Source organism: Galeopterus variegatus, unplaced genomic scaffold (assembly GCF_000696425.1).
Source record: "Galeopterus variegatus unplaced genomic scaffold, G_variegatus-3.0.2 Scaffold19854, whole genome shotgun sequence".
Lineage (NCBI taxonomy): Eukaryota > Metazoa > Chordata > Mammalia > Dermoptera > Cynocephalidae > Galeopterus > Galeopterus variegatus.
The window spans coordinates 1-13,294 of NW_007745965.1; the positions used below are offsets into that span (position 1 = coordinate 1).

The window sequence follows — 13,294 nt, forward strand, 5'->3', positions numbered from 1 at the left end:
TGTTAAAACAGCCTAAAGTCTAGAGCAGTATTTATGCCCTGGAAATCTTTTCACTCAAATTCTGACTCCCACTAAAGTAAACTAACAAATACTAGCAACAGAGAGTGGAAAAAATGAGTTAATCTTCATTTATAGAAAATCTAATTCCATCATGAGGCCATATTCAAAGTAGCACACTATTTGCTAGCCACAGACAAAATACTTAACGAGGAAATAAATAGCTCCTGGCTATTGGTAGCAGTCCCTATCAAGGAAGAATTTGTTAGCCCCAAATGCCAATACTATACCAATTTAGAAAGTTTTGGGCATTGGGAGCAAAGAAGAAAGGACAGGGATTATCATTTTTATTTCCTTGAAACTGGAAGTCGTGTCTCTTATTAATTAAACAAATTCTTTCAACAGGATTATGAATTTCTGTATGAAGTTGGTGTTTCCAATGTATTTGGTCCTGGGACTCGAATTCCAAAGGCTGCTGTTCAAGTGCTTGATGATATTGAGAAGTGTTTGGAAAAGAAGCAGCAATCTATGTAACATCCTGTTTTTGTCTTAGCATTTTTCTAAAATATTATTTTAGTTACGATTAAAGATGAGGGTAAAGCTGTGTCTTCAATTTAATTCCAACACCAGATAGGTACTTTTTTGAACACTATACATTAAAATACCTTACTTATAAGGATATTGTTATGCTGTAAGTATGTGTGCAGTTTCACTTTAAAAAAAAAAAAAAAAGAATTGTTCCTAAAAACTCTCCATAACAATACTTTATCAGAAACTTCTAGACAAAGGTATTTAAAAAAATCATGGTGAAATATCGTTAGAAATATTTCTTATAAATCTATTTACTTTCTATTTTAAAATTAAACATTACCTAAAAAAACCTGACTAGCTTCATTCCTCAATTTAGTATTACATCGACTTAAGCACCAGAAAATAAGATCCACATATCAATAAAATAATGACATCTATCTTGGAAAAAATAGTGGAGAGTATTTATGTGGGGAAATAGATTGTAGTTGTGGTCTTCAGCCAAACTCTACCAGAATCACTCCAATAAAAGTGTATTAAATCAAACACAGCAGGTTGAAATAGGGGGGAAAGGGCAGAATATTTCCTCAAGTCTGATTTTACTTTCTTCCTTAGTATGAACAAATGACCTTGTTATTGCTGGGCTTGGCTCAAGACCCAGGAGAGTGGATGTTTATGAACATTCCCTTAAATGAAAGTGCTTAGGTTGTTAATATGGCATCCTCCAGAATAGTGATGTCAGCTGTGAGTGTAGGTCTATGATAAAGAATTGAGGTTTTCAGATCCAGAAAGGTACTAAATTACATAAATTTGCTCATTCAAGATTAGTTGCAAAAATAAAAATAGCACAAAAAACACCTGCACTTTGCTTACTAAAAGATTTGCTCATTAAAGAAGGAAACTTGTTTTTTATTGTCGACATAATTTACTAAATGAACATAAAATAATTGATTTTTTTGTAATGAATTTTTATTGTATTTTGTTAGGTTAGAGAACAATCTTTTAGAAAGTGTTATATGTTGCTATAGAATTTACAAATTACACTGTAACGCAACTTTAATTTTCAGAACATTACTATTAGAATGGTATTGTCATGATTATTTTTCCCATCTTACAGATGAGCAACGTGACTTCCAATCCAGTGATATATTCACTGTGCCATTTTATTGATTTTTCCTTATAAAAAAAAGTGTATTAATTCAGTAAGTATTTGGTTTCTGTGATGTGTTCAATTGCGCGCTGGGTGATGTGTGAAATGAACTCATCTTTGAGGAATTTACAATTCTTAACATTCAGTGTCTTTTGAGTAGATCATTTTGCAAAGAAGAATAGCAGCTACCTGCTACCAAATTTTACATCCATTATGTATCTTTTACCTGAACCCAGAAGTACTGGCTCACTGTCTGAAAACCTGTTTCCTGAAATATTCATTGGCATGACTCATAGGAATTAAATTTGGCCTTAATTTAAGATTAAATTTTATCTTTATTATTATATCTAGAAAATGTCAAAACTTAAATACTTAAGTGGTATTTATATTCCAAAATATTACAAAGAAATTTTACTTTATGTCTAACTTTTATTACTGTCCTCATTTTTTGGATGAAAACTTCTGTGCCCACTAAGGGACAGACTTTTGGAAATGGTCAGGAACATGACCAAGTATAAAATGGAAGTACATACATGTTTTATACAGATAAGCTATCCCATATTCACCAAATAGCGTTATAGAATATTAATGGATCGGGAAGAAATTTCTTTCTCATTTCTTTGTGATGAGAGCACCTGAAATCAAAATAGAAGATTCCAGTGATAATTATGAAGCACAATCAAAATATACTGCAGATAGAAATTTAACTTACTAAGATATATGTTGTTTCACAGTTTACCATCCTCATCAACCTAATAAAACATTGAGATCACATATCTTAATCACAGTTATTTCATCCTTGACAAGATTAGTTTTATAATGCATGATGCCAGTGAGGGCAAGATTGTGTGTTTATATATGATTTGTTATGAGGAATTGGCTGACACAATTCTGGAGGCTAGCTAAACCTCCTGAAATCTACACAGCAAACAGGGAAAATCACGAGCAGGCTGGAACCCCACAGGTACAAGCCAAAGCTTGTTCTCCACAGGCAGACAGGAAGATAGGATGAAGGGAGAACAATTGTAGATAAAGCTGCTGTTTGGAGTGTCTGGACTCAGGAAAGACTCAAGCCGCCTTCTTAAGGGCTTTTATCTGATTAAAAGTCAGATGGCCCACTCAGGATAATACCTTTTGATTAAAATCAACTGATTGAGGACTTCAAAACATCTGCAAAATCCCTTCCCAGCATCATCTAGAGATTAGTGTTTAATTGAGTAAATGGGAGAATGTGTGTGGGAGCTACAAAATGTTATCTCCTTTCCATCCTTCAACTCTCACAAGAGAATATCCTTTGTACCCCACCCTAACTGGTCATATATTAGAAAGAGAATTTTGGAGACTATTGTTCAGTCTAGCTAAATTGACGCATTACAAAGCCATCATATCTTTTCACTTTATGATTAGGCAACTGAGGCAGAGAAAGGAAGAAGATTTAGCCAAAGTGACATATTAGTATTGAGAGCATGTCTCGAGACTGGGTCTGCTGACTCTAAGGCTCAACAATTTTCATATTCATGCAAAGAAAAGCACATTCATAAGATTCATACCTACCCATATTTGCTATTCCATCATTCAGTGGAATGTCTGCAAATCTAGAGACAGTAGATATACAGTTGCTAATAGAAAATTTAAAGAAGAATCAATTCTGTATTGATTCAAATATTTACATCAAAGGTATCTGGGGATCTACTTTCTCAAAACCAGTCTTAAAAATATTATTCTCAGAGTTCTTGGCTAATTTAGCACCACTTTTAAGGTATGAGTCTTCTGAGAATGTTTTAATGCCATGTGTATTATGAAGTCTCTTCATTCTGTGCTGTAGATTAGATGTCCCCTCCCGACCCCCCGAGTCTTAATCCCCACTGTAACTGTTGAGAGTGGGAAATCCTATTATGGTCATTGAAAAGTTGGACCTTGAAGGTGATTAGATTGGAGGGACCATGCCATAGTGAATGGATTAATAATGGTGGTCAGGGGTGTTGTTCTGAAGGCTTTAAAAGGGGAGCGTGAAGAGTCTGTCTCTCTGCTTTGCTGTTTTCTGCCATGTGAGACCCCCAAGTCACTGTTGCCACCAAGAAGGCCTTCACCAAATGTGTTCCTTGGACTTTAGACTTCCCATCCTCCGAAACTATAAGCAATAAATTTTGTTTTCTTTATAAATTACCCAGTTTCAGAAACTTATGTCATAAGCAACAGAAATAGACTAATACACTCTGTCTGGGGGGAAAGTGAAATATTTCTTGCCTTGTGTAAATACTGAGAATTGTTTGGCCTGATGCTATTTGGTGTTTTTTTCCTTGGTCTTGTGGAATTTCACAATATGCATGCATAGATCAGTCCTCAGCCAAAGACTGCAAATTCTCAGTTCTTTTTATCTGTGCACCATCTCCCTCTCTGGGATTTTGCCTTGCAAATTCTAGCTGCCATGACCCCCTCAACTCTGATCTCAGTCTCCTCAATTCAGTGAGACTGCCATGTTCTACTTTGATTTTATTCCCTGAACTGTGGTTTGGAAACTGCCTTCATGCAGCAAACTAGGTCAATCAACAAATGGTGTTGGAAAAACTAGATATCCACATGCCAGAAAACAAAGTTGGACCCTTACTTTATACCATATGTAAAAATTAACCCAAACTTGTTAAAGGTCTAAATGAAAGAGTTAAGACCATATAACTCTTAGAAGAAAACATAGGGGAAAGGCTTCATGACATTGAATTTAGCAATGATTTCTTGCATATGACACCAAAACACAGGCAACAAAAGAAAAATAGATAATTTGGCTTCACCAAATTAAAAAGTTTTGTACATTGAAATACATAATCAACAGAGTGGAAAGGCAGTTCACACAATGGGAGAATATATTCACAAATCACATATCTGATAAAGTATTGATATCCAGAACATATAAGAAACTCTTACAACTCAATAAAAACAGAAAACAAGTAACCCAATTAATAAATGGGCAAAAAGCTTGAAGAGACATTTCTCCAAATAAGTTAAACAGATGGCCAATAAGCCCTTGAAAAGATGATCAACATCACTGGTCATTAGGTAAATGCCAATCAAAACCATAATGAAATACCACACCCATTAGAATGACTATTATCAAAAAACCAAAAAAGGACCAAGTGTTGGAGAGAATGTGAAGAAACTGGAACCTGGTTCACTGCTGGTAGAAATATGCAATGATGGAGCCGACCCTGTGGCTCACTCGGGAGAGTGTGGCGCTGCTAGTGCCTAGGCCGTGGGTTCGGATCTTATATAGGGATGGCCGGTGTGCTCACTGGCTGAGCGTGGTGCAGACAGTGATCCCCTTACCAATCAAAAAAAAAAAGAAAGAAATATGCAATGATGCAGCTGCAGCAGAGAAGAGTGGTGATTCTTCAAAGAAATTAAATATAGAATGACATATGTTCCATCAATTCTACATCTGAGTATATAACCCAAACAATTAAAAGCAGAGACTCAAACAGATATTTGTATACCATTTGTTATGGACTGAATATTTTTTATCTCCCTCAAATTCATATTTTGAAACCCTACCCCCCAATGTGGTGATATCTGGAGGTGAGGCTTTTGGGAGATGATTAGGTTTGGATGAGGCCCTGAGGGTGGGGTCTTTATGGTGAAATTAATGCCCTTATAAGAACAGACCAGAGAGCTTGCTCTCTCTTTTTCCCTGTCATGTGAGGATACAGTAAGAAGGCAGACATCTTCAAGAGAGCCCTTGCGAGGATCAGCACCCTGATCTTCAACCTCCCGGTCTCCAGAACTGTGAGAAATAGTTGTCTGTTGTTTAAATCACCCAGTCTTTGGTAGTTTGTTATAGCAGCCTGAGCAGACTAAGATACAAATGTTCATAGAAGCATTATTAATACAAATGTTCATAGCAGCATTATTAAAAGCCAGAAGTTGGAAGAGTTATTAATAATAGCTAGAAGTTGACAGATGAATGGATTAAAAAAAATGTAATATATGCATACTATGGAATATTACTCAGCCTTAAAAAGGAAGGAAGTTTTGACACATTTTATAATATGGATATGTGTCATTGAAGACATGCTCAGTGAAATAAGTCACAAAAAAACAAATATTATATTCCAGTTTTATGAGATTCCTAATGTAATCAAATCCATAGGGACAGAAAATAGGGTTTCCAAGGGTTAAGGAAGGGGGAATGGAGAATTACTGTTTAATGTTTACAGAGTTTCAGTTGGGGAGGATGAAAAAGTTCTGTAGATGAATGGTGGTGGTGATTGTACCACAATGTGAAAGAACTTAAATCCACAGAACTGTACCCATAAAAATGGGTAATATGATCAATTTTATGTTATAACACAAAAAATACATTTAAGACAATATCTAGCATATGACACAGGCTTTATAAGTGTTGTTATTGTATTGCTATTATTCCTATTATTATTATTTTAATAAAATAAATGAATAGTAAGGCACGAAATGAGTAGAGTATCCTGAAGGTCATAGCAAGCATATTAGGGTTTGAACCAGGGAAGTAATCTCATATTTTGGCACAGCAGCTGTGTGGATGCCTTTTAATGGGGGCAAGAATTAGGTATTTTCTGTGTGGGATCTGCTATGCCCCCTCACCTGTTTTGGTTCTTCTGTGGACCTCTTTTAAAGTACAGTGATTTCATGACTGAATATACTGGTATAATGTCAAAATTAAGAAAAGGTAAATTATGGGATTTTTCCCTATTGATATACTTGTCAGTACTAGAGCTTTCTAAGTTTTTCTGGCTTCGGAAGCACACTAGAATAATGTCTTTAGGGAGAACTGAAAACATCAAAATCTTTTCTCTTCAACATAACAGAAATTTAAGTATTATATAAATAATTTAATGCCAGTATAGAAAGTGGAGGAGAGATTTGGAGAGGCATTCTTTCTGAAAAAAACCTTAATGGAAGCAGGAGATATAAAGTAATAGGAAAGAAAAGAAAACTGAATGATTACTCCTTCCTTCAATTTNGTCAGCTGTGAGTGTAGGTCTATGATAAAGAATTGAGGTTTTCAGATCCAGAAAGGTACTACATTACATAAATTTGCTCATTAAAGATTAGTTGCAAAAATAAAAATAGCACAAAAAACACCTGCACTTTGCTTACTAAAAGATTTGCTCATTAAAGAAGGAAAGTTGTTTTTTATTGTTGACATAATTTACTAAATGAACATAAAATAATTGATTTTTTTGTAATGAATTTTTATTGTATTTTGTTAGGTTAGAGAACAATCTTTTAGAAAGTATTATATGTTGCTATAGAATTTACAAATTACACTGTAACACAACTTTAATTTTCAGAACATTACTATTAGAATGGTATTGTCATGATTATTGTTCCCATCTTACAGATGAGCAACGTGACTTCCAATCCAGTGATATATTCACTCTGCCATTTTATTGATTTTTCCTTATAAAAAAATGTGTATTAATTCAGTAAGTATTTGGTTTCTGTGATGTGTTCAATTGCGCGCTGGGTGATGTGTGAAATGAACTCATCTTTGAGGAATTTACAATTCTTAACGTTCAGTGTCTTTTGAGTAGACCATTTTGCAAAGAAGAATAGCAGCTACCTGCTACCAAATTTTACATCCATTATGTATCTTTTACCTAAACCCAGAAGTACTGGCTCACTGTCTGAAAACCTGTTTCCTGAAATATTCATTGGCATGACTCATAGGAATTAAATTTGGCCTTACTTTAAGATTAAGTTTTCTCTTATATTATTATATCTAGAAAATGGCAAAACTTAAATACTTAAGTGGTATTTATATTCCAAAATATTATAAAGAAATTTTACTTTATGTCTAACTTTTATTACTGTCCTCATTTTTTGGATGAAAACTTCTGTGCCTACTAAGGGACAGACTTTTGGAAATGGTCAGGAACATGACTAAGTATAAAATGGAAGTACATACATGTTTTATACAGATAAGCTATCCCATATTCACCAAATATTGTTATAGAATATTAATGGATCAGGAAGAAATTTCTTTCTCATTTCTTTGTGATGAGAGCACCTGAAATCAAAATAGAAGATTCCAGTGATAATTATGAAGCACAATCAAAATATACTGCAGACAGAAATTTAACTTACTAAGATATATGTTGTTTCATAGTTTACCATCCTCATCAACCTTGAGATCACATATCTTAATCACAGTTATTTCATCCTTGACAAGATTAGTTTTATAATGCATGATGCCAGTGAGGGCAAGATTGTGTGTTTATATATGATTTGTTATGAGGAATTGGCTGACACAATTCTGGAGGCTAGCTAAACCTCCTGAAATCTACACAGCAAACAGGGAAAATCACGAGCAGGCTGGAACCCCACAGGTACAAGCCGAAGCTTGTTCTCCACAGGAAGATAGGATGAAGGGAGAGCAATTGTAGATACAGCTGCTGTTTGGAGTGTCTGGACTCAGGAAAGGCTCAAGCCGCCTTCTTAAGGGCTTTTATCTGATTAAAAGTCAGATGGCCCACTCAGGATAATACCTTTTGATTAAAATCAACTGATTGAGGACTTCAAAACATCTGCAAAATCCCTTCCCAGCATCATCTAGAGATTAGTGTTTAATTGAGTAAATGGGAGAATGTGTGTGGGAGCTACAAAATGTTATCTCCTTTCCATCCTTCAACTCTCACAAGAGAATATCCTTTGTACCCCACCCTAACTGGTCATATATTAGAAAGAGAATTTTGGAGACTATTGTTCAGTCTAGCTAAATTGACGCATTACAAAGCCATCATATCTTTTCACTTTATGATTAGGCAACTGAGGCAGAGAAAGGAAGAAGATTTAGCCAAAGTGACATATTAGTATTGAGAGCATGTCTCGAGACTGGGTCTGCTGACTCTAAGGCTCAACAATTTTCATATTCATGCAAAGAAAAGCACATTCATAAGATTCATACCTACCCATATTTGCTATTCCATCATTCAGTGGAATGTCTGCAAATCTAGAGACAGTAGATATACAGTTGCTAATAGAAAATTTAAAGAAGAATCAATTCTGTATTGATTCAAATATTTACATCAAAGGTATCTGGGGATCTACTTTCTCAAAACCAGTCTTAAAAATATTATTCTCAGAGTTCTTGGCTAATTTAGCACCACTTTTAAGGTATGAGTCTTCTGAGAATTTTTTAATGCCATGTGTATTATGAAGTCTCTTCATTCTGTGCTGTAGATTAGATGTCCCCTCCCCACCCCCCGAGTCTTAATCCCCACTGTAACTGTTGAGAGTGGGAAATCCTATTATGGTCATTGAAAAGTTGGACCTTGAAGGTGATTAGATTGGAGGACCATGCCATAGTGAATGGATTAATAATGGCGGTCAGGGGTGTTGTTCTGAAGGCTTTAAAAGGGGAGGGTGAAGAGTCTGTCTCTCTGCTTTGCTGTTTTCTGCCATGTGAGACCCCCAAGTCACTGTTGCCACCAAGAAGGCCTTCACCAAATGTGTTCCTTGGACTTTAGACTTCCCATCCTCTGAAACTATAAGCAATAAATTTTGTTTTCTTTATAAATTACCCAGTTTCAGAAACTTATGTCATAAGCAACAGAAATGGACTAATACACTCTGTCTGGGGGGAAAGTGAAATATTTCTTGCCTTGTGTAAATACTGAGAATTGTTTGGCCTGATGCTATTTGGCGTTTTTTTCCTTGGTCTTGTGGAATTTCACAATATGCATGCATAGATCAGTCCTCAGCCAAAGACTGCAAATTCTCAGTTCTTTTTATCTGTGCACCATCTCCCTCTCTGGGATTTTGCCTTGCAAATTCTAGCTGCCATGACCTCCTCAATTCTGATCTCAGTCTCCTCAATTCAGTGAGACTGCCATGTTCTACTTTGATTTTATTCCCTGAACTGTGGTTTGGAAACTGCCTTCATGCAGCAAACTAGGTCAATCAACAAATGGTGTTGGAAAAACTAGATATCCACATGCCAGAAAACAAAGTTGGACCCTTACTTTATACCATATGTAAAAATTAACCCAAACTTGTTAAAGGTCTAAATGAAAGAGTTAAGACCATATAACTCTTAGAAGAAAACATAGGGGAAAGGCTTCATGACATTGAATTTAGCAATGATTTCTTGCATATGACACCAAAACACAGGCAACAAAAGAAAAATAGATAATTTGGCTTCACCAAATTAAAAAGTTTTGTACATTGAAATACATAATCAACAGAGTGGAAAGGCAGTTCACACAATGGGAGAATATATTCACAAATCACATATCTGATAAAGTATTGATATCCAGAACATATAAGAAACTCTTACAACTCAATAAAAACAGAAAACAAGTAACCCAATTAATAAATGGGCAAAAAGCTTGAATAGACATTTCTCCAAACAAGTTAAACAGATGGCCAGTAAGCCCATGAAAAGATGATCAACATCACTGGTCATTAGGTAAATGCAAATCAAAACCATAATGAAATACCACACCCATTAGAATGACTATTATCAAAAAACCAAAGAAGAACCAAGTGTTGGAGAGAATATGAAGAAACTGGAACCTGGTTCACTGCTGGTAGAAATATGCAATGATGGGGCCGACCCTGTGGCTCACTCGGGAGAGTGTAGATATCCACATGCCAGAAAACAAAGTTGGACCCTTACTTTATACCATATGTAAAAATTAACCCAAACTTGTTAAAGGTCTAAATGAAAGAGTTAAGACCATATAACTCTTAGAAGAAAACATAGGGGAAAGGCTTCATGACATTGAATTTAGCAATGATTTCTTGCATATGACACCAAAACACAGGCAACAAAAGAAAAATAGATAATTTGGCTTCACCAAATTAAAAAGTTTTGTACATTGAAGTACATAATCAACAGAGTGGAAAGGCAGTTCACACAATGGGAGAATATATTCACAAATCACATATCTGATAAAGTATTGATATCCAGAACATATAAGAAACTCTTACAACTCAATAAAAACAGAAAACAAGTAACCCAATTAATAAATGGGCAAAAAGCTTGAATAGACATTTCTCCAAACAAGTTAAACAGATGGCCAGTAAGCCCATGAAAAGATGATCAACATCACTGGTCATTAGGTAAATGCAAATCAAAACCATAATGAAATACCACACCCATTAGAATGACTATTATCAAAAAACCAAAGAAGAACCAAGTGTTGGAGAGAATATGAAGAAACTGGAACCTGGTTCACTGCTGGTAGAAATATGCAATGATGGGGCCGACCCTGTGGCTCACTCGGGAGAGTGCGGCGCTGCTAGTGCCTAGGCCGCGGGTTCCGATCTTATATAGGGATGGCCGGTGTGCTCACTGGCTGAGCGTGGTGCAGACAGCACCAAGCAAAGGATTACGATCCCCTTACCGATCAAAAAAAAAAAAAAGAAAAAAAAAAAAAGAAAAAAGAAATATGCAATGATGCAGCTGCAGCAGAGAAGAGTGGTGATTCTTCAAAGAAATTAATTATAGAATGACATATGTTCCATCAATTCTACATCTGAGTATATAACCCAAACAATTAAAAGCAGAGACTCAAACAGATATTTGTATACCATTTGTTATGGACTGAATATTTTTTACTTCCCTCAAATTCATATTTTGAAACCCTACCCCCCAATGTGGTGATATCTGGAGGTGAGGCTTTTGGGAGATGATTAGGTTTGGATGAGGCCCTGAGGGTGGGGTCTTTATGGTGAAATTAATGCCCTTATAAGAACAGACCAGAGAGCTTGCTCTCTCTTTTTCCCTGTCATGTGAGGATACAGTAAGAAGGCAGACATCTTCAAGAGAGCCCTTGCGAGGATCAGCACCCTGATCTTCAACCTCCCGGTCTCCAGAACTGTGAGAAATAGTTGTCTGTTGTTTAAATCACCCAGTCTTTGGTAGTTTGTTATAGCAGCCTGAGCAGACTAAGATACAAATGTTCATAGAAGCATTATTAATACAAATGTTCATAGCAGCATTATTAAAAGCCAGAAGTTGGAAGAGTTATTAATAATAGCTAGAAGTTGACAGATGAATGGATTAAAAAAAATGTAATATATGCATACTATGGAATATTACTCAGCCTTAAAAAGGAAGGAAGTTTTGACACATTTTATAATATGGATATGTGTCATTGAAGACATGCTCAGTGAAATAAGTCACAAAAAAACAAATATTATATTCCAGTTTTATGAGATTCCTAATGTAATCAAATCCATAGGGACAGAAAATAGGGTTTCCAAGGGTTAAGGAAGGGGGAATGGAGAATTACTGTTTAATGTTTACAGAGTTTCAGTTGGGGAGGATGAAAAAGTTCTGTAGATGAATGGTGGTGGTGATTGTACCACAATGTGAAAGAACTTAAATCCACAGAACTGTACCCATAAAAATGGGTAATATGATCAATTTTATGTTATAACACAAAAAATACATTTAAGACAATATCTAGCATATGACACAGGCTTTATAAGTGTTGTTATTGTATTGCTATTATTCCTATTATTATTATTTTAATAAAATAAATGAATAGTAAGGCACGAAATGAGTAGAGTATCCTGAAGGTCATAGCAAGCATATTAGGGTTTGAACCAGGGAAGTAATCTCATATTTTGGCACAGCAGCTGTGTGGATGCCTTTTAATGGGGGCAAGAATTAGGTATTTTCTGTGTGGGATCTGCTATGCCCCCTCACCTGTTTTGGTTCTTCTGTGGACCTCTTTTAAAGTACAGTGATTTCATGACTGAATATACTGGTATAATGTCAAAATTAAGAAAAGGTAAATTATGGGATTTTTCCCTATTGATATACTTGTCAGTACTAGAGCTTTCTAAGTTTTTCTGGCTTCGAAAGCACACTAGAATAATGTCTTTAGGGAGAACTGAAAACATCAAAATCTTTTCTCTTCAACATAACAGAAATTTAAGTATTATATAAATAATTTAATGCCAGTATAGGAAGTGGAGGAGAGATTTGGAGAGGCATTCTTTCTGAAAAAAACCTTCATGGAAGCAGGAGATATAAAGTAATAGGAAAGAAAAGAAAACTGAATGATTACTCCTTCCTTCGATTTCCATTTTAGGGAGTGGGAATTCATATAATGGAGGCAGATATGAGGGGTGGGCTTTTATTTTTATTTCATTTTTAAATTACTTTTTAATATTTCAGTTCTCATTTATCCAAAATAAATAGCTGGAGCACAACAGAATTGAAAAGCTTTTCTTGAGGTAAAATGCATAAGGAAGCTTTGAACAGGTCTAACGTTTGTGAACAAAATTGTTTAATATTTTATTTCATTAAACTTTTATTTAATAATATAGAAGTATATTATGATGAACTCTTCAAAGCAAAAATGTTCTAAACTGATTTAGAAAATTCAAAACTATCATAAGAGAAGAGATGCAGAAAAGAAATAAAGTAAGGAAAAAAACTTAGACCATAATGAGAAATGAGTTTGGAGCTTAATTTCAATCTCCCATAGCAAACTCTGCCAAAGAATATGAATGATAGTTACATATTTGACAAATTACACAATATATATAAAGGTTATTATATCCTAAATGAATTATGTAAAGTTAATGTTTGATTAAAATATATTTACATTCGTGATGCTTTGTAGACTG

The 13,294-nt window shown here is 35.0% G+C and overlaps 1 long non-coding RNA gene across 1 annotated transcript; it reads left to right on the forward strand.

Annotated features, from left to right (window-relative positions):
- The first annotated feature begins 404 nt into the window (after positions 1-404).
- LOC103583125 lies at positions 405-7,078 on the forward strand. The gene is made up of 2 exons (XR_549826.1): positions 405-1,279; positions 6,684-7,078. It is a non-coding gene; the product is annotated as an uncharacterized LOC103583125 (long non-coding RNA).
- Positions 7,079-13,294: the final 6,216 nt, after the last annotated feature.